Below are 23,000 nucleotides of genomic sequence, written 5' to 3'. Positions count from 1 at the left end.
TACTCCCACCCCACCAATACGCATTGAACATTAATCCATATTGCGCACAACTCATAAACACCATGAGATCATATACACAATTCTTACAGCTACAGGCAACATCATTTAAAAGTTTGATTGAAATGGCCGTAAATTTTTTTATTTTTATTTTTTAAATGGTTAAGTTTACAGTGGGGGGCTCGATATTGTCTACCAGATGGCAGGAGCTCATATTCCGTGTATAGGACATGTGAAGAGTCGGTCACTGTCCTGAGGTCATCATTCCTACCAATCACCTTCATAGCAGTGTCAGCCAGATGACTAAAGGCCCCTGACACTTGCACAACTTTGATCCGCGCACTTGCTCTGCCGTGCACGAGAGTAAACTAGTCTTAAACTTGTAAACTGTGCGCCTCTTCATGCACATGTGCAAAGAAAATTTTAAATGTTCAAAATCTCCATCATGCATTAATTACATGAACTTCACGTGAACATTACACAAACAATTCACAAACACTGAGTGTGATTGTGTCAGCGCACTGCATCAGAGAGCAGCTCGTCTGAATGATTATAACGAGATGTTAAACCTATCATAAACATACCTTTACAGCTGCACACAAGAAGGAATGAACATGTAACTGTTTTACCAAGCCATTACAATATAAACATGAAAATAATTACCTTTTTAGACAGTTCCAAATGCTTTCTCCACCTCGTTATTTTGTAGCAGATTAATCATTTTCTCTTTGAATTGGCTGATGAAACCACCTCTAATCGCTCCCGAATCAGAGGAATTCTCTACAGCTGCACCTTGTCTTGTGGGCGTCATGATGTGGAGAACGCATTTGGAAAAAGTAATATTTCTAATAGTTATATTGTAATGGCTTGGTAAAACAGTTACATTTTCATTCCTTCTTAAGAGTATTTGTAAAATTGTTTATTATAGGTTTAACATCCCGCCATAATCGATCAAATGAGCTGCGCTGTGATGCGCTGCACCGATGCATTGACTCGCAGTGACAGTGTTTTTGAATGGGTTGCGCATTGTTCACGTAGTTCACAAAATTAATGCATGCCAGAGATTTTGAACATTTCACATTCTTTGTGCACTTGCAGGCAGCCGCGCACAGTTTGAGTTTACTCTCTGGCACAGCAGATTGCTTGCCAATGCAGGGATCACATTTTGCAAGTGTCAATGTACCTTTAGTAATTTTCCAGTCTGGCAGGAATTTGAACAGAGAATCCTCTGGTCTCAAGGCTGCCAATTTAGCACCATCACCTCCTCATAGTAAGTAGCAATAACATTAGTAGTAATTGTAAAATTGAGTGGTCACATCAGTGATGTGACATCCATGTTCCATGCTCTGGCATTGTTTGTGATCACAGTATCTGCAGCAGAGTCCAGTCAGTCCGCACCCAGGCTACTTCTGCAAGTCTGGCCAGACAGTTTCCAACGAACTGTCCTCTGCCTGGCCCAAAGTACTCACATTATTTTGAGTCCTTTAATGACTCTGCTGAGGCCAACAGTCACATGACAAAAATGATGAGTGATCCTGAATTTCAGGTTGAGGCAAAGAGAAGAGGAAGAAAAAGATGGTGAGTTGTCATGAGAGATAGAGGCACAGACACTGAGCAATACTTACTGTATATAGAGATTCCAGCTTTGTTCAGATTGATTTATGACATAACTGTTATACTGCACAAAAGACATTTCACCTACCTATAACTATGGTTGTGCTTTTGAGATGGAGGACTTGCAGGTGCAGTGAAAAATTCTGAATTGCACAAATAACAAAACAAACAGCGAGAAACAATTTGGGTTTCGCACGGTTAAAGGTCAATGGGCATTTCATTTATTCTTACTCTATAAAGCCCACAGACACAGAGAGACAGCTGCTGATAATGACATGGCGTGATGTTTACCTCCCTCCTTACACACCTCTTAAATTGTTTAAATTTATTTTCCTGCTGGGTGCGATGAACTGTCACACAGAGGAAGCTTCTGATCACTGGAAGTGGCTTCATGGGAGCTGTGCACCCAGTGGGCTTCAGTGATGGTGCAGAGCTATATGTACAAGGACTACTTTCTTGTGGTAAATAATAGTGTCAATTAGATCTATCGTCCTTACTTGAATGCTCGGCTGTTTTATCGAGCGAGTTATCAAGCCAAATCGAGCAATTAGACACACAGCCTGACACTCCATGAGATGGCATGAATTGTCTGGTGTGGTGTAATATCAGTGGATAGAATGTCTGAAACCAAGAACGTATATAATCCCAAAATCAGTCACGTTTCTTACCTCCAGAAGGAGTGGGGTGACAGCCTGACCAGGGATTAAAGTGTAGGTAATGCCATGTTTTCATGAATATTTAAGACTAAAATTAAACAGTTTGAAATTTATCCTTTCTTGGTGCGCAGTTCTGAATGAGATAAATATTCGGATTAAAAACAGTGCGCCACTATAAAACCAGCAACGCCCCAGTGTGCTGACATTGGACAAGGAGGAAGTGGCGTCAGCTCCGGAACCATTATCTTAATTGTCCCATTAATTTGTGGGTTTTTACAGGCTACTGACATACCTGTTTCCATCAAGTGGATTGGGTCGGAGCTGCACCGTGTTTTGTGTCAGAACTGTTATTCTTGCCGGCAGGATCTTTTTCGAATGGCAGGTGGAAACACATATATTGAAGAATGTGCACGCAGACTGTCAATCATTAATGATTGCTGTATTTGACTCAGTCCATACATGGCCGAGATTGACAAATTGCTTGATCGTTCTGCCCCCAGTAAATAAAATGGAGGGTAGAGGGGAGAAAACATAAAACAGTTGGCTTTGTCTATATATCTGCTTCTTTTACTAAATTGGCGAGACACCCTCAAACTCTGATTCTTAATGGTTTTATAGGAGTCCTACATGCATACAACCCCTGCACATATTCTTGTGCTTGCATCATTAAAATGAACAATAGCTTATGACATACATATGTTAACACTCAGCTTGTTGTGTTGACTGTGAATCCCGTGTGTGACACAAATTTAAGGGTTTGGTACTGCAACATGCCCCCCTGCTTTCCTTCTCATTTCTATTCATATTGGAAATTTTGTGCAAGTTTGCCAAGATAACTAGCACTCGCCCATCCACAGCTTGCGCTGTTGGTATTTGAAAAGTAATGCCACTATTGACTTTCAATTTATAAGCTTTTGCTGCTCAGTTCAAATTAAGTTTGATGGACGGGCATTGTTGTATCCTTTAGTGGCCTCGTTGGTCTTTCCTCTTATCTGTACACAGATGTATCTGCAGCATCTTTTGGGTTAAGAGCTACACTTTTTTGAATAACACATGGTTAACGATCTTTGGATACATGGTCAGCTACTCTGTTTTCCACCCTAAATTTACAGGAACCATTCCACCACTCTGTTAAACAAGCTACCCTTTTAATATTACGCTTGTCAGCATCTTCTGTTAAACTAAGATGTTAAAGATCAACAGCAGGGTAAATGATGGCATTTTTCAGTTTATACCGTAAGTGTTTGAGTTTGTAAAGAAAAATGCAGGCAGTGCTGTTCTTTTTTTTTTTTTTTTTTTTTTGAACAGCCTAATATTACTTTTTCTTCATTTTCCATAAAGTAATAACAAATTTGATAAATTTTTCTTCGTTTTGATTTGGAATAGAATGTGCAGTGTTCCCAGTGCATTTGCGTGTATGGAAATAAAAGCTGTTTTTGGATTTTGAGCTCTATTCACTTTCTTAAACATACTTCTATTATTTTCAACACAACTGTATATGTCTACTAAATGCAGTCAGTGCCATTTTATAGGAATGCCATAAATGTCTGTAGTGAACTAATTTTTGTTTGTATTTTTGCATACGTCTATGCTGCATGTTTTTGTATGTTTGCACACTTTTCCTCACAGTTGTTTGCTGTTTTGGGACATGTGGGCTCAGTTGTTACCTTGGTTATTACTTTAAGATTATGTGTCGAAACCTGTGGTCCCCCTGTCCTGATGTGATAGTGTTTGGTGAGTCTACTCTTATCTGGTTTTCCCCATTGGGTAAACTGCCTGGGGGGTTGGTTGGGAGTGGTGAGCTTCATGGGATGGTTCTAGAAAATGCTCTTCAGTTGGCGCTGGTGTTGGTTCTTCAGTCTTTAAGGATACCCACACGCACCCTTGACTTCTGTGTGTTGAAGCCAGAAAGAAAATGAACAAAACTATTTATTTTTCAAAACCCTGCTCTGTTCCCCTCATTTTTATTGGAATTGACATTGTCAGATGAACCCTGTTGGACCTCAAAAGAACTGTAGTGCTTCTTCACCCACTGAGAGTAAACAAAGTTACTACCTGTTGAGTTCATGCTGAGTTCAGGGGAACCCAGTAATCTTTGTCCACAGTCTTTGGAACTTTGGATGTGATTCTTGAATTTAGAACAGTAACTCATTACATTACAGTATTACAGATAAATATGATTACTGGAACACATTATTTTGTAATGCAGCACACCCAGCACTCTTATGTTGTCTGTACTGGGGGTATGTGTCCTTTATCCTGTGCTCACAGAGCAGGACTGCTTCTGCAGGGGGGGCATTGGGGTCTCTCCAGCCACACCTCTCCATGGTGTGGCTGGTTTGGATTCTCTGTGGTTACTCATTGCCTATTGATGGTGTGGGGGGCTGACTCCTGTGCTGTTTGTTGTCTCGCTGCATATGCTTTGCATTGTGACTGAAGTGCTCTGCACTGTGGCACTTGCCATGGCTGTGGGAGTCCTGGGTGGCCGTGTGTCTCATCCTGAAGTCTAGGGCTTGTGTCCATAGACTGCATTACCAATAAGCTCCTACATTATTGGTTCTATTGTCATTACTTAGAAGTTACAAAGTAGTTTCCAATTTATTATTGCTGCATAAATTATTTTGCACATTTTATCTCTGTGCTAATCTGACATTTTGATATTCACATTCCAGAAGAAAATCTTGTCTCTTAATAATAATGACTTGAATTTATAGAGCACCTTATTTTTGCTAAGACACCCAAAGCACTTACAAGTTCCATTATTATTCATCCACTTGCACATTCACACATTGGTGGTGGTAAGCTTCAAGCGTAGCCATAGCTGCCCTGGGACAGACTGACTGAAGCGTGGCTGCCATTCTGTGCCTACGGCCCCTTCAACCACCACCTCATTCATCATTCATAAATAAGCATGTCTTTGATTGTGGGACAAAACCGGAGTGCCTGGAGTTAACCCACGCAGATGGGAGGGGGGAACATAAAACTCCACACAGAAAGGGGGGTGGAATGCGATCCCATGTCCTTCTTGCTGTGAGGCAACAGTGCTAACCACTAATCCACCGTGTCACCCAAGAAAGCAGCCCCTTAAATCCTAGGACGTGATCCGAGGAGTCCTAGGACAGTGAATTAGTTGTGTGCTCCAGTTTTTCATTGTTAATTTTGTTCTTAACTTGATTCCTTTTTTATTAAAAAAACAACAAAGAACAGAAAAGAATTTTAATAAGCACTGTCAGTAAGAGTCACTTCTGTGTTGGTCATGGATTGTCCATAACAAAGACCTTGTTGAGCACAAGGGTGTTCATAAGTACACTTGGCACCAGAACACCCAAGGTTAAAGGTCAACTGGAGCACTGTGCTCGTAGAGTGCAAACCTAAACTCGTAGAGTGCAAACCTAAACTCGTAGAGTGCAAACCAAAACTAGTTTCCAGTTCCACAAAATTATACCTTGGAAACCAATTTCAAGGTCAAAGTTCTGTTAGAAGTGGCTTTTAATAAGCTTAAATATAATACAAAATATAGATCAAAGGGCTTTTCAATGTTAAAATCAAATATCTGCTAACTCTGCAATATGGATCAGATGCGGATCAAACTTAGTCTATTCATTGAGAGTGCCAGTTTGCACCTCATTGTCACAAATGAGTGATTGAGGAACTTTGATTGAGATATAATGCAAAATGTACAACAATGGGTTTTTCAATATTAAATTCAAATGTCCACAAAATATGCAATCCACATCAGATCCAGATGAGACTTTGTCAGTCGATAGAGAGTGCCAGTCTGCACCTCACTTTCAAATGTGAGTGTGATCGGGGCACGTTTTGATTAAGATATAATGTAAAAATATACCTTAAATGGGTTTTCAAAAACTATCAGTGGCTACATAATCTGTAATGCGGGTCAGATCCCGATCAGACTTGTCAGTCGATGAAGGATACCATCCTGCTAGGATCAATTTCTATGCTACAGATTCTGATACTGATCAGCCTTGAGTGCCGATCGGATACCGACCACATTTGCCTGTAAATTTTCAGTTTTAGTAATGATGAGTGCTACTTTCTACATGAAGTCACCTTAATTTAGATAAAACAGTTTTATTTAATTCTTCAAGGAAAAAAATGTACAAAAAAACCTTGCAGGTACAGTGTGGCAGCTATTCAGTCAAAAGGAGAACTGAAAAACCAAATTTATCTGTTATCAGTAACACAGTCTTTAACAGATTGAAAACATTAAGGCTCTCCAAAAGTGCAGAAAGTCAAATAAATGACACACAACAGTGCATAAATCAAATAACTTAAAGTAAAAAGGGATATATTCAAGTCAAATGCAAATTGCATTCAAATAACTATCCTGAGTTACTAAATTAAAAATACCTGAGAATGGCTTCTGTTTTGTGCATGAGCAAACTCCGTTTTGCATTGCCAAAGAAAAACAGAAGAAAGTGTTTACCTTTTTTTCTTTGCATCCCGGTAGCACGTAGCGAGGCTCCAATTGAGAGGGCAGTCGGTGGAACCCAATGTCTTCCACCACAGAGAAAGGCGGGTCATCTAACCCGATGAATTCAGTTATTTTTCGAGGTTATTTGCTCAGCTTTCTGACTGTTATGCTCACACGGGGGAGTGTTGCTGCATTTAATTGCGTCTGACTGTTGCTTCTCAGGCTCTCTTATTTTCATTCTCTGCCGTGAGCCTTGAAAACTCACCATACTCCGACAGGTGTTTGTTCTTTAAAATGTCTGATTAACTGAGATCTATTGAAGCATTTTACTGTACTTCCTCCATGAGGATGCAAACATTCATTCGCTCTCACAAATCATATAAAAGTTCCACACAGCAGACATGTTGTTGGGGCTTGCTGCCGCGTGCCTGCACAACACTGCACACAGGGCCTCCTTCTTCAACTTCTCCTTCTGAGTTTATTGGCAGTTTGCAAACCAACATGTTGCATTACCACCACCAACTGAAAGGATGAGTTACAGGCAATCAGTTTTTGTGCTCGGCAATGAAACGCATTAATTAGTAAATGCTGTTCCTATGCTTTTTCACAGAAATTGGACAATAATGATCGCTGTCCAATCGATGGAGCACCACTGCATCCTACATAATGCTATCAAATATGAAAGAAATTCAATCTTTTTTGACAGTTATGAATTTTTAAAAAACTTGTTCAATGTTAAAGTATAGTGGTTTTTCCTTTGACATTTGACCTATGACCTTGAAAATTGAATCAGGATATGAATACTCTGTAAAAATTTCATAATGATATATGAAAAGTTGTGTCTGCCGGGCTTTCCACAAACAGAAAAACTAACAAACAAGAACAATCATAGATTTCTGACATCTGCCGATCTGGATCGCCTCCAAAATTCAGTGGAGTCTTCCCTGCCCTAATATGTATCTGTGGTGCAATTTGGTTGAGAACCTGTGAAGTAGTTTTGATGTAATCCTTAAAAAGCCTGTTAAAGAGAAACTTGATCAGGATCCGGATCACCTCCAAAATAATGGTGTTCCATGGCCTAATATGTATCTGTGGTGCAAATTTGGTGAGAATCTGTGAAGTAGTTTTGACGTAATCTTTCAAAGCCTTTATAATGTCAAACTTGATCCAGAATCTGGATCACTGTCAAAATGTAATGGAATCTTCCATGGCCTAATATGTATCTGTGGTGCAAATTTGGTGAGAATCTGTGCAGTAGTTTTGACGTAATCCTGTAACAGTAATATTTCAAAGCCTATATGAAGTGAAACTTGATCCAGAATTCGGATCCGGATCGCCTCAGAAATTTAATAGTCTTCCTTGACCTAAAATCTATCTGTGATGAAAATTTAGTCAAAATCTGTGCTGTAGTTTTGACGTAATCTACTAACAGGCACAGACAAATAAACGCCGATGATTTTATGTCCTTGACGGACTAACAAACGGGTGAGCATCTTAGCCTCCGCCAAGCAACTTCATTGGCAGAGGTTACGATGTATCGTGGTAATCGTGTCAGCAGATGTGCAATCTTGGTTTTGGATACTTGGGTGCAGGGGTGGGGCCAAGTGGTTAGTGCGCTTGGTTTCAGTTCAGAAGGCTCCGGGTTCAAATCCCACCCCTGCCACATTTCTCCATGTAATGTGGAGTTGCGTCAGGAAGGGCATCCGGTGTAAAACCTGTGCCAATTCAACATGCAGATCCCCTGGATTTGCTGTGGCGACCCCGAGTGCAAACAAGGTAGCAGCCAAAGGGTGAAGAGATGGGCAGAGCTGTCAACTGATCACCACCTGGTGTTGGATGAGGGAGAAAGTCTCCAGACCACCCTGGAAGGCCTGTTGTGGTGGTTTTCTTGGAAAATAGCCTTCATCTCACACCCGTGAAAAACTTCTCCTCCATCCAAAAGAGGTCGGGATGTGGAATTAGAGTGGCAGATGCACAAGGCCTCCATTGTTGAGGCACAAACTCTTTACATTTATTCATTTTATCAAAAATCATATACAGTAGTGTTCAGAATAATAGTAGTGCTGTGTGATTAAAAAGATGAATCCAGGTTTTGAGTATATTTCTTATTGTTACATGGGAAACAAGGTACCAGTAGATTCTCACAAATCCAACAAGACCAAGCATTGATGATATGCACACTGTTAAGGCTATGAAATTGGGCTATTAGTATAAAAAAAAGAAAAGTAGAAAAGGGGGTGTTCACAATAATAGTAGTGTAGCATTCAGTCAGTTTGTCAATTTGTGGAACAAACAGGTGTGAATCAGGTGTCCCCTATTTAAGGATGAAGCCAGCACCTGTTGAACATGCTTTTCTCTTTGAAAGCCTGAGGAAAATGGGACGTTCATGACCATTGTTCAGAAGAACAGCGTCGTTTAATTAAAAAGTTGAAAAGTTAATTGGAGAGGGGAAAACTTATACGCAAGTGCAAAAAATTATGATGATCTCCAATGCTTTAAAATGGACAAAAAAAAAAAAGACGTGTGGAAGAAAACGGAAAACAACCATCAAAATGGATAGAAGAATAACCAGAATGGCAAAGGCTCACCCATTGATCAGCTCCAGGATGATCAAAGACAGTCTGGAGTTACCTGTAAGTGCTGTGACAGTTAGAAGACGCCTGTGTGAAGCTAATTTATTTGCAAGAATCCCCCGCAAAGTCCCTCTGTTAAATAAAAGACGTCCAGAAGAGGTTACAATTTGCCAAAGAACACATCAACTGGTCTAAAGAGAAATGGAGGAATATTTTGTGGACTGATGAGAGTAAAGTTGTTCTTTTTGGGTCCAAGGGCCGCAGTCAGTTTGTGAGACGACCTCCAAACTCTGAATTCAAGCCACAGTTCACAGTGAAGCATGGTGGTGCAAGCATCATGAATGGGCATGTTTCTCCTACTATGGTGTGGGCCTATATATCGCATACCAGGTATCATGGATCACTTTGGATATGTCAAAATACTTGAAAGGTCATGTTGCCTTATGCTGAAGAGGATATGCCCTTGAAATGGGTGTTTCACAAGACAATGACCCCAAGCACACTAGTAAACAAGCAAATCTTGGTTCCAAACCAACAAAATTAATGCCTCGCACATGTGAAGAAATCATGAAAAACTGTGGTTATACAACTAAATACTAGTTAGTGATTCACAGGATTGCTAAAAAAGCAGTTTGAACGTAATAGTTTGGAGTTTGTAGCGTCAACAGAGATGCTACTATTATTGTGAACACCCACTTTTCTACTTTTTTTACTAATAGCCCAATTTCATAGCCTTAACAGTGTGCATATCATGAATGCTTGGTCTTGTTGGATTTGTGAGAATCTATTGAATCTACTGGTACCTTGTTTCCCATGTAACAATAAGAAATATACTCAAAACCTGGATTAATCTTTTTAGTCACATAGCACTACTATTATTCTGAACACTACTGTATCTATCACACTCCACATAGATTTAATGCTTTTATACACACTCGTGATCATATATGCAAATTTGCAGTAAATGTGAGTCACATTTACTGCCACATAAATATTTAGAAAGTGAAGTGTTGTGAAGCAGTTGAGTTGAAATGGAACATTCAAGATGTTCTTGTACTGTATGTAAAAGTGTGTTTAAAAATAACATGCCCTTGTACATTTTTTTTCTTGTTGTTGCTGTTATGATGAATTAATCTTCCTGCCAGGAACCAGGCCAGCCATATTTCATCCCTGTTATGTGCACAGATTTTTTTTGTGCATGTAAGCAGTGCACCACTAAAATGAGAACGAGTGCAGTAAGGATGACCTTAAATCCAGCAGCTGGGATTTAGAATTGAGGATTATGTGTTATGGCATCATGGTGCTGCAGAAAGTGCTGTGTTGTGTACAGAATTGACATAATGTCTGGTGTGGACCAGTCAGAATTGTTCTTTTCAGTTTTCTTCACTCGGGTAGTTAAAACTTGTTATGTAGCTGATATAAATTTAGCTACACATTTAATCTAGCTAATTTTTGTGCTTTAACAGCAAAATGTGAACACTTTATTCAAATTCTTGTTGTGTATTAGCAGGTACTCTGTTTTATTTCTCACATAAAGCTTAGACTTCTAAGAAATATTTGAAACGAAAACATTATCACGTTACATAAATGAAAGAATTGTTTGGTATTTTAACACTGCCAGCATTTTGAAGCTTTATATCAACTTACTGACTCACACTGGATGCATCAGTTGTTTCAAACATAAAGATATGACTTGTAAAAAGTTTATTTTGATTAAAGGAAATATATCGTTACTCATACGAATGTCGGTGTCTTGTTTTCTGCAATTGCAAAATAATTTTCCTGTAATAAATATCCCATTGCAGTCCAAAATGGGGTCAGAATCTTATGAAATGGCCAGATGTGCATGATTGTGGTCACCCCCACCCCCACACCACCAAAATTACAAACACAGATAAGAAAAATGTCTCTCTTGTCCAGAATGCTTGTACATTTTGACAGTGGAACATGAGTGCATCTCATATTAGTCTTTCAACGTCTGATTGCCCCCCCCCCCCCCCCCCACACACATTTTTTTTGGCCAGTAAATCATCATTCCAGAATGTCTTTTTGTTGTAAGTTCTTGAGTTTTAATATAAATGCTGCACTTTTGCTTCAAATGCGTTAACATCAGATCAGTCTGATTAGTGGGTGATTTGTTTGTTTTTCTGGAGATGTTATACGGTCTATTTACCCTCTTTAACTGTCACACATGCACAGAAATTTCCATCCATCCTTTTGACCACACAGGAGACAGATGGATCCTGTGTTGGAGCCCCCTTCCGTTTTGAAACCTGAACATGGGTGTGGTGGAAAACTACAGAAACAATGTAGTCATTGACGCTGGCTGCAGCAGTGACTGCTATCACTGATGTTGTCTCTGTGCACGAGGGTGAGACTGCTCAGTGTCTCACTGACATACTGTTTAAGCTGCGGCTGGGACTCTGCACTTCTGGAACAGTGACTAAAGTTGATTTTTCTTCAATGGCAGGATTATTTTGAGATACGAGGTCTATTAGAAAAGTATCTGACCTTATTTAAAAAAAAAAAACATGGATTTGCATCACGTGTGCTTGCGTGAGCCAACCTTGAACCTTCATGCGCATGCGTGATTTTTTTCACGCCTGTCGGTTGCGTCAGTCGCCTGTGAGCAGGCTTTGAGTGAGGAGTGGTCCACCCCCCTCGGCGGATTTTCATTGTCAGGGAAATGGCTGAGAGACTGCTGCTTGCCTTGATCAAATTTTTTTTAGAAACTGTGAGGCACATCCATGTGGACACCATTCGAGAAATTCAGGTGGTTTTTGGTGAAAATTTTATGGGCTTCAAAGACATTAAGGGATGTTACTGTCGCTTTAAGGACGCCCTCAGCAGCTGTGGGGCGCGCCGCGCTCCAGCTGCCATCGACAGGCTGAATGACCATTCATTTCTAACGGATCGCTCTGTGGATCCATGACCATCGTGTGCACTTTCTCTGGTTATCACAAGAGCTGGACATCACCCATTTTCCTGCAGATTTCACTTTTAAGAAGAGATTTTGTCGTGGAAAGCCGAGCGGACGCTTCGCGCGTCATGATGGATTCGCTGCTGGACCGACACAAAACCACCTCCGCGGTGCCGCGACGCGCAGAATTCCTCCGCACGTCTGTCTCAATTTGCCGAAAAAGTGCTGATGTCCACGTCTTTTCACAATTCCTGTGCTAGTCCAGATGACGTCCCGGATAAAACACAGCATCCAGTTGGAAATGAACGGCACATTCCACTGTTACGAGGAGATTTGTCATGGAAACGAGCGGACCTTCGCGCGTCATGATGGATTCGCTGCTGGACCGACACAAAAACCACCTCCATTTTTGGTCTCACAGAATGCTTTGAGATGGCGTTCAGACAGCTGTCGGTGGTTTTTCCGTCGAGTGATTATCCAAGAAATTGTGGACGAGCCTGGACATGCCAGAACATGTTCTGTGACGCTTCATCACGGCGCATCACGCGACACGCAAAGCAACGCCGTGATGAAGCGTCACAGAACATGTTCTGGCATGTCCAGGCACATCCACAATTTCTGGGATAATCACTCGACTGAAAAACCACCAGACCGCTGTCTGAACGCCATCTCAAAGCCGTCCTGTGAGACCTTAACGGAGGTGGCTTTGTGTCGGTCCAGCAGCGAATCCATCATGACCGCGCGACGCGTCCGCTCGGCTTTCCACGACAAAATCTCTGTTAAAAGTGAAATCTGCAGGAAAATGGGTGATGTCCAGCTCTTGTGATAACCAGAGAAAGTGCACGCGGTGGTCACGGATCCACAGAGCGATCCGTTTAGAAATGAAATGGTCGTTCATCCTGTCAATGGCAGCTGGAGCGCGGCGCACCCCACAGCTGCTGTGGGCCGTCCTTAAAGCGGACAGTAACATCCCTTAATGTCTTTGAAGCCCATAAAATTGTCACCAAAAACCACCTGAATTTCTCGAATGGTGTCCACATGGATGTGCCTCACAGTTTCTAAAAAAAATTGATCAAGCAAGCAGCAGTCTCTCAGCCATTTCCCTGACAATGAAAATCCGCCGAGGGGGGTGGACCACTCCTCACCTCAAAGCCTGCTCACAGGCGAATGACGCAACCGACAGGCGTGAAAAAAACAGCATGCGCATGAAGGTTCAAGGTTGGCTCACGCAAGCACACGTGATTCAAATCCATATGGTTCTTTGTTAAAATAAGGTCGGATACTTTTCTAATAGACCTCGTATTTTTACTTTAACACAGCTCACATCACAGTACCATTTATTTCCAAAATTTAAAATGGCACAGATTTGTTTGACAAATCAAAAAAAAAGTTTATTTACTCATGACAGTTCTGTACTGACTTGAGAGGCAACGTCAGTTATAGCTTTTTAGCCACATGTTGCAGTTTTCTGGGTGTAATGTATAGCACAGAAAAATGCACTTCCGTGTTGAGGACCCAGTGACTGTAGAAGGACAATGTCACGGCCACGTGGCCGTGGGCAGATAGATGGCCACATTCAAGAGGTGGAGATGGACCACCGGTTTGCCTGAGTGGTTGCCGTCCAGGACCCAAGGCGTTCTGTAGTATAGTGGATGGTGGCGATATGCAGCGCCATTGTATGCTCCCAGATGTCATCTGGCCTGACCCGTGACCTATTGCATACAGTCGGTGCAGGCATGCAGTGGTGGGCACAGTTAACAAAAAGTTAGCTTCCATAACTCCAAATCCGCTAACTGAAAAGTTAACTTTTATAACGCTAAACTGATAAACCGCAAAAAATTTAGTGGAAGTTACAGCTAACTGCTAACTTTAGTATTGACTTGGCGCACTGTCAGCTACTGATTAAGCCAGTTAGGGGTTTTAAGCACGGCAGGAGGCTTCTGCATAAACTCAGAGGCAATCACAAACCCAAACAAAGAGCCAGTGCTTCTGTCATTATGCACCCTTCCCTCCGCTGCAAAAAGGTCTCACTTAGTTTACACACACAAACAATGCAGATGGTGGCAGAGGAGATCAAATGCAAGGCACTGTTCATTCATGGTTCATAAAAAAAAAAAAAAAAAAAAAAATCCAGACAGTTTAACAACATTAAAGGCAACTCTGTCATTTTTATGAAGTGAAAATATTGCACATATCTTAACGTGATGCGCTAATTCTGAAGGTTGCACAACCAGTGTGTGATCAGTGATTCACCAATGCTGAATCACACTTCACAAACAGAATTTTCAGTTTTGCAAATGCCTTTTTTTTTTTTTTTTTTTTTTTTTTTTTTTTTACAAATGAAAATTACATTTACAAATACACACTTGTTAAACCAACATTTATTTGTTAAAACCAACACAAGTTACAAATTGGAAACTTGTGTTGTTGATCGCAAAACACGTGTGCAAATCAAGGACTACATTTGCAGGTATTGAGACAAATTTAGCTCTATAAATAAGTGTCTTTTCGCTTAAAAAAAAAAGTAAAGATTTGCATGTACACGCTGTCTTTAAAGCAGACACTGTGGATCACTGCTGCAATGCATTATGGGAGTTTGAGGTTTGTTTTTTATTATTATTGTAGTAGATGTTAGTTTAGCAGTGTTGTTAGTGTTATAGATTAGTGTTTTTATAGTTCAAGGAGTGTAATTAGCCTTTAATCTCTTCTGCCATTGTCAGTGTTGTATGTTCAAATTAAATGATTCATTTTTGCAGCAGCAGCTGCCCCGCTCCCTTCTGCTGGAGGAGGGCTGAGCTCCTTACAGCGGTCTGACTGTTGCAAAACACACGACAGGAACTAATATGTTTGATTTTAGGGTTTACAGATGTTTTTGACCGTTAAGCTTTACTCAATATGTCAGCAAAAATGTTAGACTGAAAGTTAGCGGTACTAAATTTATCGGTCCACTGATGGTTGTCACAGTTACTTGAAAAGCTTATCCACTAACGAAAAAGTTAGCTAGCTAATTAGCGGTTAGCGGATTAGGGGAACTGTGCCCATCACTGCAGGCATGGCTGTGTCTTAGAATTTTGAATATTGAGTGAAGTGTTTTTGTGCTTGGATATAAATCAAATCAAATCAATTTTATTTATATAGCACCAAATCACAACAAACAGTTGCCCCAAGGCGCTTTATATTGCAAGACAAAGCCATACAATAATTACGGAAAAACCCCAACGGTCAAAACAACCCCCTGTGAGCAAGCACTTGGCGACAGTGGGAAGGAAAAACTCCCTTTTAACGGGAAGAAACCTCCAGCAGAACCAGGCTCAGGGAGGAGCAGTCTTCTGCTGGGACTGGTTGGGGTGAGGAGAGAATCAGAAAAAAGACATGCTGTGGAGGGGAGCAGAGATCAATCACTAATGATTAAATGCAGATGGGGCATACAGAGCAAAAGAGAAAGAAACACACAGTGCATCATGGGAACCCCCAGCAGTCTAAGTCTATAGCAGCATAACTAATGGATGGTTCAGGTCACCTGATACCGCCCTAACTATAAGCTTTAGCAAAAAGGAAAGTTTAAGCCTAATCTTAAAAGTAGAGAGGGTGTCTGTCTCCCTGATCCGAATTGGGAGCTGGTTCCAGAGGAGAGGAGCCTGAAAGCTGAAGGCTCTGCCTCTCATTCTACTCTTAAAAACCCTAGGAACTACAAGTAAGCCTGCAGTCTGAGAGCGAAGCGCTCTATTGGGTGATACGGTACTATGAGGTCCCTAAGATAAGATGGGACCTGATTATTCAAACCTTATAAGTAAGAAGAAGAATTTTAAATTCTATTCTAGAATTAACAGGAAGCCAATGAAGAGAAGCCAATATGGGTGAAATATGCTCTCTCCTTCTAGTCCCTGTCAGTACTCTAGCTGCAGCATTTTGAATTAACTGAAGGCTTTTCAGGGAACTTTTAGGACAACCTATAATAATGAATTACAGTAGTCCAGCCTAGAGGAAATAAATGCATGATTTAGTTTTTCAGCATCACTCTGAGACAAGACCTTTCTAATTTTAGAGATATTGCGCAAATGCAAAAAAGCAGTCTTACATATTTGTTTAATATGCGCATTAAATGACATATCCTGATCAAAAATGACTCCAAGATTTCTCACAGTATTACTAGAGGTCAGGGTAATGCCATCCAGAGTAAGGATCTGGTTAGACACCATGTTTCTAAGATTTGTGGGGCCAGTACAATAACTTCAGTTTTATCTGAGTTTAAAAGCAGGAAATTAGGTCATCCATGTCTTTGTCTGTAAGACAATCCTGCAGTTTAGCTAATTGGTGTGTGTCCTCAGGCTTCATGGATAGATAAAGCTGGGTATCATCTGCGTAACAATGAAAATTTAAGCAATGCTTCTAATAATACTGCCTAAGGGAAGCATGTATAAAGTGAATAAATTGGTCCTAGCACAGAACCTTGTGGAACTCCATAATTAACCTTAGTCTGTGAAGGAAGATTCCCCATTTACATGAACAAATTGTAATCTATTAGATAAATATGATTCAAACCACTGCAGCGCAGTGCCTTTAATACCTATAGCATGCTCTAATCTCTGTAATAAAATTTTATGGTCAACAGTATCAAAAGCAGCACTGAGTCTAACAGAACAAGTACAGAGATGAGTCCACTGTCTGAGGCCATAAGAAGATCATTTGTAACCTTCACTAATGCTGTTTCTATACTATGATGAATTCTGAACCCTGACTGAAACTCTTCAAATAGACCATTCCTCTGCAGATGATCAGTTAGCTGTTTTACAACTACCCTTTCAAGAATTTTTGAGAGAAAAGGAAGGTTGGAGATTGGCCTATATTAGCTAAGATAGCTGGGTCAAGTGATGGCTTTTTAAGTAATGGTTTAATTACTGCCACCTTAAAGCCTGTGGTACATAGCCAACTAATAAAGATAGATTGATCATATTTACGACCGAAGAATAATTAATGGTAGGGCTTCCTTGAGCAGCCTGGTAGGAATGGGGTCTAATAGACATGTTGATGGTTGGAGGAAGTAACTAATGAAAATAACTCAGACAGAACAATCGTAGAGAAAGAGTCTAACCAAATACCGGCATCACTGAAAGCGCCAAAGAGAACGATATGTCTTTGGGATGGTTATGAGTAATTTTTTCTCTAATAGTTAAAATTTTATTAGCAAAGAAAGTCATGATGTCATTACTAGCTAAAGTTAAAGGAATACTTGGCTCAATAAGAGCTCTGACCCTTTGTCAGCCTGGCTACAGTGCTGAAAGAAACCTGGGGTTATTTTCTTCAATTAGTGATGAGTAGTAAGATGTCCTAGCTTTACGGAGGGCTTTTTTTTATAGAGCAACAGACTCTTTTTCCAGGCTAAGTGAAGATCTTCTAATTAGTGAGACGCCATTTCCTCTCCAACTTACGGGTTATCTGCTTTAAGCTGCGAGTTTGTGAGTTATACCATGGAGTCAGGCACTTCTGATTTAAGGTTCTCTTTTTCAGAGGAGCTACAGCATCCAAAGTTGTCCTCAAAGAGGATATAAACTATTGACGAGATAATCTATCTCACTCACAGAGTTTAGGTAGCTACTCTGCCCTGTGTTTGTATATGGCATTGGAGAACATAAAGAAGGAATCATATCCTTAAACCTAGTTACAGCGCTTTCTGAAAGACTTCTAGTGTAATGAAAACTTATTCCCCACTGCTGGGTAGTCCATCAGAGTAAATGTAAATGTTAAGAAATGATCAGACAGAAGGGGGTTTTCAGGGAATACTGTTAAGTCTTCAATTTCCATACCATAAGTCAGAACAAGATCTAAGATATGATTAAAGTGGTGGGTGGACTCATTTACATTTTGAGCAGAGCCAATCGAGTCTAACAATAGATTAAATGCAGTGTTGAGGCTGTCATTCTCAGCATCTGTGTGGATATTAATCGCCCACTATAATTATCTTATCTGAGCTAAGCACTAAGTCAGACAAAAGGTCCAAAGATTCACAGAGAAACTCAGTAACGACCAGGTGGACGATAGATAACAAATAAAACTGGTTTTGGGACTTCCAATTTGGATGGACAAGACTAAGAGTCAAGCTTTCAAATGAATGAAAGCTCTGTCTGGGTTTTTGATTAATTAATAAGCTGGAGTGGAAAATTGCTGCTAATCCTCCACCTCGGCCCGGTGCTACGAGCGTTCTGACAGTTAGTGTGACTCGGGGGTGTTGAGCTCATTTAAACTAACATATTCATCCTGCTGTAACCAGGTTTCTGTAAGGCAGAATAAATCAATATGTTGATCAATTATTTTATCATTTACTAACAGGGACTTAGAAGAGAGAGATCTAATGTTTAATAGATCACATTTAACTGTTTAGTCTGTGGTGGAGTTGAAGGTGCTATATTATTTATATAGTTGGTGGTGTTTTTTTTTTTCTCTTTTTTTTTCTTTTTTTCTTTTTAAGGAAATACTTTGAGTATTTGCAAGAGATGACTGTGTGGATGCACTGTTTATTCTACTGAATGCTCTTCAGATTTGAAGCTGCTTTGAGAATGTCACAGACCCCAGATGGGGTGACCTGTGGTTCCAGTCTGATCTAAATTCAGATCCACACAATAAATACAGTATCCTCAGACAACCATAACCCACAATCTGTTTTCCATTTTCTAATCGTCGTTTTAAGGAAATTGACCGCAGTATGAGCGAGTGAGACGTGCATGGGAACCAGTGTGCAAAGCCAGAAAACAAATAAAATGTAATTGAAGCTGCTGCAGTGAAATTCACCCACAGTCACAGAGCATTGGGTGGCAATCTCTCAGCTAACCAAGATGAAGGCATACAGACTAGGCACGTGGAGATTAATCGGTACGAATCGGAATCTAGATACAAATGTGCACGATCCAAGTGCATCGATTCATTCAGCGTGCACCAATTCATTTGACAGATTAAATCGTGTTGCATCACTAGCTGCCTGCTTGCATCTATTTTTTTCTGATGTACATTGAATGTACCACGGATGGAAGCCAAAAAGCTTACAACTTCTTTATCGGTCCTTGAAATATGGCTGGCCTGGTTCCTTCAGTTTGGGACACCAGAGCCATTGTTTTTAGGGAGTTTATCGGGAAATGATCTTTTCCAGGTCTGTTTGAAGCCAATGGTAGCAGCGCTTCGACCCCTGTTTACTGGTTCTCTGGCGTGAGCACCAGCCATCGTAAACTGAAGTTGTCCATCAGGTAAACAAAATAATAATATTATCACCCTCTGTTTGTGGTACTAAGTGCACAGCTCCAAAGAGCCGCGCAGATTTCGGTCTGAATTAATAACTTCAGAGTGAATCGCTGTTTTAATAAAATGACACCTCTTTCCAAACTTTACAATACAAACAACACTACCGACCAAACCTGTGTTTTCTCCCACAAATGAGACGTCCTACATTCTTTATAAAACATTGGTCCCGATGTGCAGCCTGCTGAAGAGCTCAGCTCAGTCTATGGGGTTACATTTGTCTCATTAATATCTGAAAGGAAATGCTTTTGACAGAAACCACAGATTTTGTTTATTTCTATTTCTGTCCAGAGATCAAGGATCCAGTGACCAATTTCATATTTATTTACTTTTAGACTCAAAAAAATGTTGACATAGAAAACCTGTAAAGCCTACTTTTAGTACACAGAGAATTCACAAGAGGTATTGATAAGGGAATTGATAAAGAATCAGATCAATAAGCAGAATCTATAATGGCATCGATATTGTTAGAAATCTTATTAATATCCATCATTGATTGTATCGCACCAAATCGTATTGCATTGTGAGGAATTGAATTGCCATCAAATACGTATCAAATCTGTTGAAGAATTAAAGATACTGATCATGATTGTCTTTGATTCTGTATATATATATATATATATATATATATATATAACATATAAAATATGTGTGTGTGTGTGAGATTTCATTTAATTACTTTCCTAGTTAATCACTGAACTGTTCACACTGTAAAATGACCTTTTGCTTACATGAAAACTGTGAGAACGTAAGCCTTGTTTTTGCTGAGCACAGATGTACATTTCATTAGCAGAACGGCCTTGAGCAAGGAACAGCGCAGCCGGTACACTAGCCAAAGGTTTGCTCTGTTATGTTTCATTTTTGAGAACAATTACTATCTGTTTGGGAACAGTCCGTGAGGCCCCTTCAGGAGTGATGAATTGACTGAAGAAACGCAGCTGTGCTTTGTATATTGTTTTTGTAATATGTCTGTGTGCAACTTACGTGGGCGGGCCCTTCAGAGCTTGTCTGATCGACAGTGATTGAGGGTCACATCCACCAGCTCTCCCTGATTCAGGAAAGAAATTCCAGTGTTTCCGTGTGGTTATTCTCTGCAATTATTTGAGCTGTTTCTTTTACCAGGTTCATCTCTGACAAATCACATTGAATCGGGAACAGGGGTGAATTGTATTGCATCATATCATCAGTATCGCCATGTATCACTATATGTATCGTATCACTGGTATTGTATCGAATCGTCAGTGATGAGATTCACATGCCTAATACAGACTGTTTCCCCTACATGTAGTCAGGTTTTACACAGCTAAAGGTCAGTTTTTACATCTGCATTGCTGCTGGCTGATGCAGAGAAGAGCAGGATGGATAATCAAGGGAATTGGAGGCTCCCCCACTAACTCGTACCAGTGTGTACTGCACAATAGACTTGAATCATGACAAAATGATGGAGAAAATTGAGAGCAACTGTCAAACATTAACAAACACAACTGTTTCAGCACATGAAAAACCCATGAAATAGCTTCCTTTCATTATATTTTGGCTCCCATGAGAGATAACTTGCTATGCTAACAGGCTGAAAACTCTAGGGTTTTCTGTGGCGCTGCACCCCATGTGAAGCTGTAAAACTGAACAGATATGCAACAGACTGGCCCATGCTGTAGCAACAATGTTTACAGCCAGTAGTAAATGACATGACAGTGGTCAGTTGTATTTTACCTTTATCACTTACCATACTGTCCATCATTCTGTTTGTGAATTGGTTTCTGTCATTCCAAACGTAATGAAACCCTCCATTCATTCAAAGAATCAACATAACCAAATTGTATCACTAGCTGCAGTTACTGTACATGGACCACAAGTAATCTGATTGAACAATCGGATCAAAATCAGATCAAAATCACACCATGTAACAGCTCCATCTGATTAGATTCGGCCCAATCCGATCGAATTATGATCAGGTCAGAGTAGGTGGTGTAAGCCTGTTTTAACCCAATCGGCTTCCATGTAAACGGCACGGTCGGGTTGTCCGCCTGTGAGGAGCCTTGATGCACATGTATGTTACGTCACATCACCACGTGACGCTTCCTACTCTGTGTTCGCAAAATGGCGATGGAAAAACAGAGCTGGACTTTACAAGAAAACAACACTCCTCCTCAACGTATTAAAAGAATTTCAAATAAGTGGAAAGTTTGACAGATGTAAAGTTTGCAGCACAGACTTGTTGGGTCCGGAGTCAGCAGGTCGGTTAAGCAAATTAAAAACCACTAGGAAGCAATGAGTGCTTTCTACAAGGAGAAGCTAAAACAAGCAGAAGGTGCGCAGCCCCACCAGCTTCTCTTATTATGAATTAATGAAGAAATAATTGGAGGGCGGCCGCTCTCCGAGGAGGACACTGGAGTAGAAGTCAGTTTTTCATCGAAGAACGTTCACCCGAAACACCAGAATGCCTGGAGGTAAGTCCTGCTAAATCACACTGACACGTCATTACGAGACATACCTTTTAGCCAAATGTTTGTATTTAGTTCAAGTTAATGTTGGGGATTCCTGTTAAGTTATTCCAGGAGTTTGTTAGCAGATTAAACTGCATGAACACAGCAGAAGACTGCCCCTCCCTGAGCCTGGTTCTGCTGGAGGTTTCTTCCTGTTAAAAGGGAGTTTTTCCTTCCCACTGTCGCCAAGTGCTTGCTCACAGGGGGTTGTTTTGACCGTTGGGGTTTTCTGTAATTATTGTATGCTTTTGCCTTACAATATAAAGCGCCTTGGGGCAACTGTTTGTTGTGATTTGGCGCTATATAAATAAAATTGATTTGATTTATCCTCGTTCACTTTAGTACATCACGTTAATTACTGCTCTCGTATACAGATGATGCACACAGCACGTCGGAGGAGATTGATGACAGCAGCTCTGAAGATGACACAGGTGAGGCTCCAGCAAAAAAAAATTTTTTTTTTTTTTTTTTTTTTTTGTTTTGAGTAAAATGCTGCAAAATAAAACCACGGTGAGTTATTGAAATTTCCTGTAGAGCTTTTTCCTCCACAAGGAGGAAAAACATGAACAATTTTTTCTTTGCTAACTGAAATGATACATTCTTTCTAGAATGAAAGCCATCATCTGGTGATGCCAAGCTCCTGGATGATCAGTCAGCCCAGCAGAGATCTTTCCTGGACAGCTGCACAAGAGGAATCTGGAAAGAGAAGAGAGGCTTCTTTCCAGGTTTATGGAAGAAAGTACATGCTCAACTGAATGCGTTTTAGGGCACTGTTTGGTCTTCAGGCTCTCCTTTCTCAAGCCTACACATCAGCTCCACATTTACATCAACAAAGTTAGTCTAGGACCTCGCTGAGACATGCATGTAACAGCCTGAGAACAACCACGCCCTAGTGTTACTTCAAATACAGCTGCATTTTCTAAACTGCAGCAGCTAAAGATTTTCAAAGGTACTCAGTATGCTCAGAATGACCAGTACATGTTTAGAAGAGTCATAGAAGTGTAAAATTTGTAATTTTGATATTTTAAGAAA

At 40.4% G+C, this 23,000-nt stretch overlaps 1 long non-coding RNA gene across 1 annotated transcript in view; it reads left to right on the top strand.

Annotated features, from left to right (window-relative positions):
• Window positions 1-22,711, top strand: part of LOC117524926 — a 153,054-nt gene extending 130,343 nt beyond the window's left edge. Inside the window, exons 3-4 of the long non-coding RNA XR_004564905.1 lie at window positions 22,343-22,399; window positions 22,577-22,711. This is a non-coding gene — a long non-coding RNA (uncharacterized LOC117524926). The remainder of the gene's footprint in view (window positions 1-22,342; window positions 22,400-22,576) is intronic.
• The last annotated feature ends 289 nt before the right edge of the window (window positions 22,712-23,000 follow it).

This window comes from Thalassophryne amazonica, chromosome 14 (genome assembly GCF_902500255.1).
Source record: "Thalassophryne amazonica chromosome 14, fThaAma1.1, whole genome shotgun sequence".
NCBI lineage: Eukaryota > Metazoa > Chordata > Actinopteri > Batrachoidiformes > Batrachoididae > Thalassophryne > Thalassophryne amazonica.
This window is presented reverse-complemented; position numbering and strand designations above follow the sequence as displayed.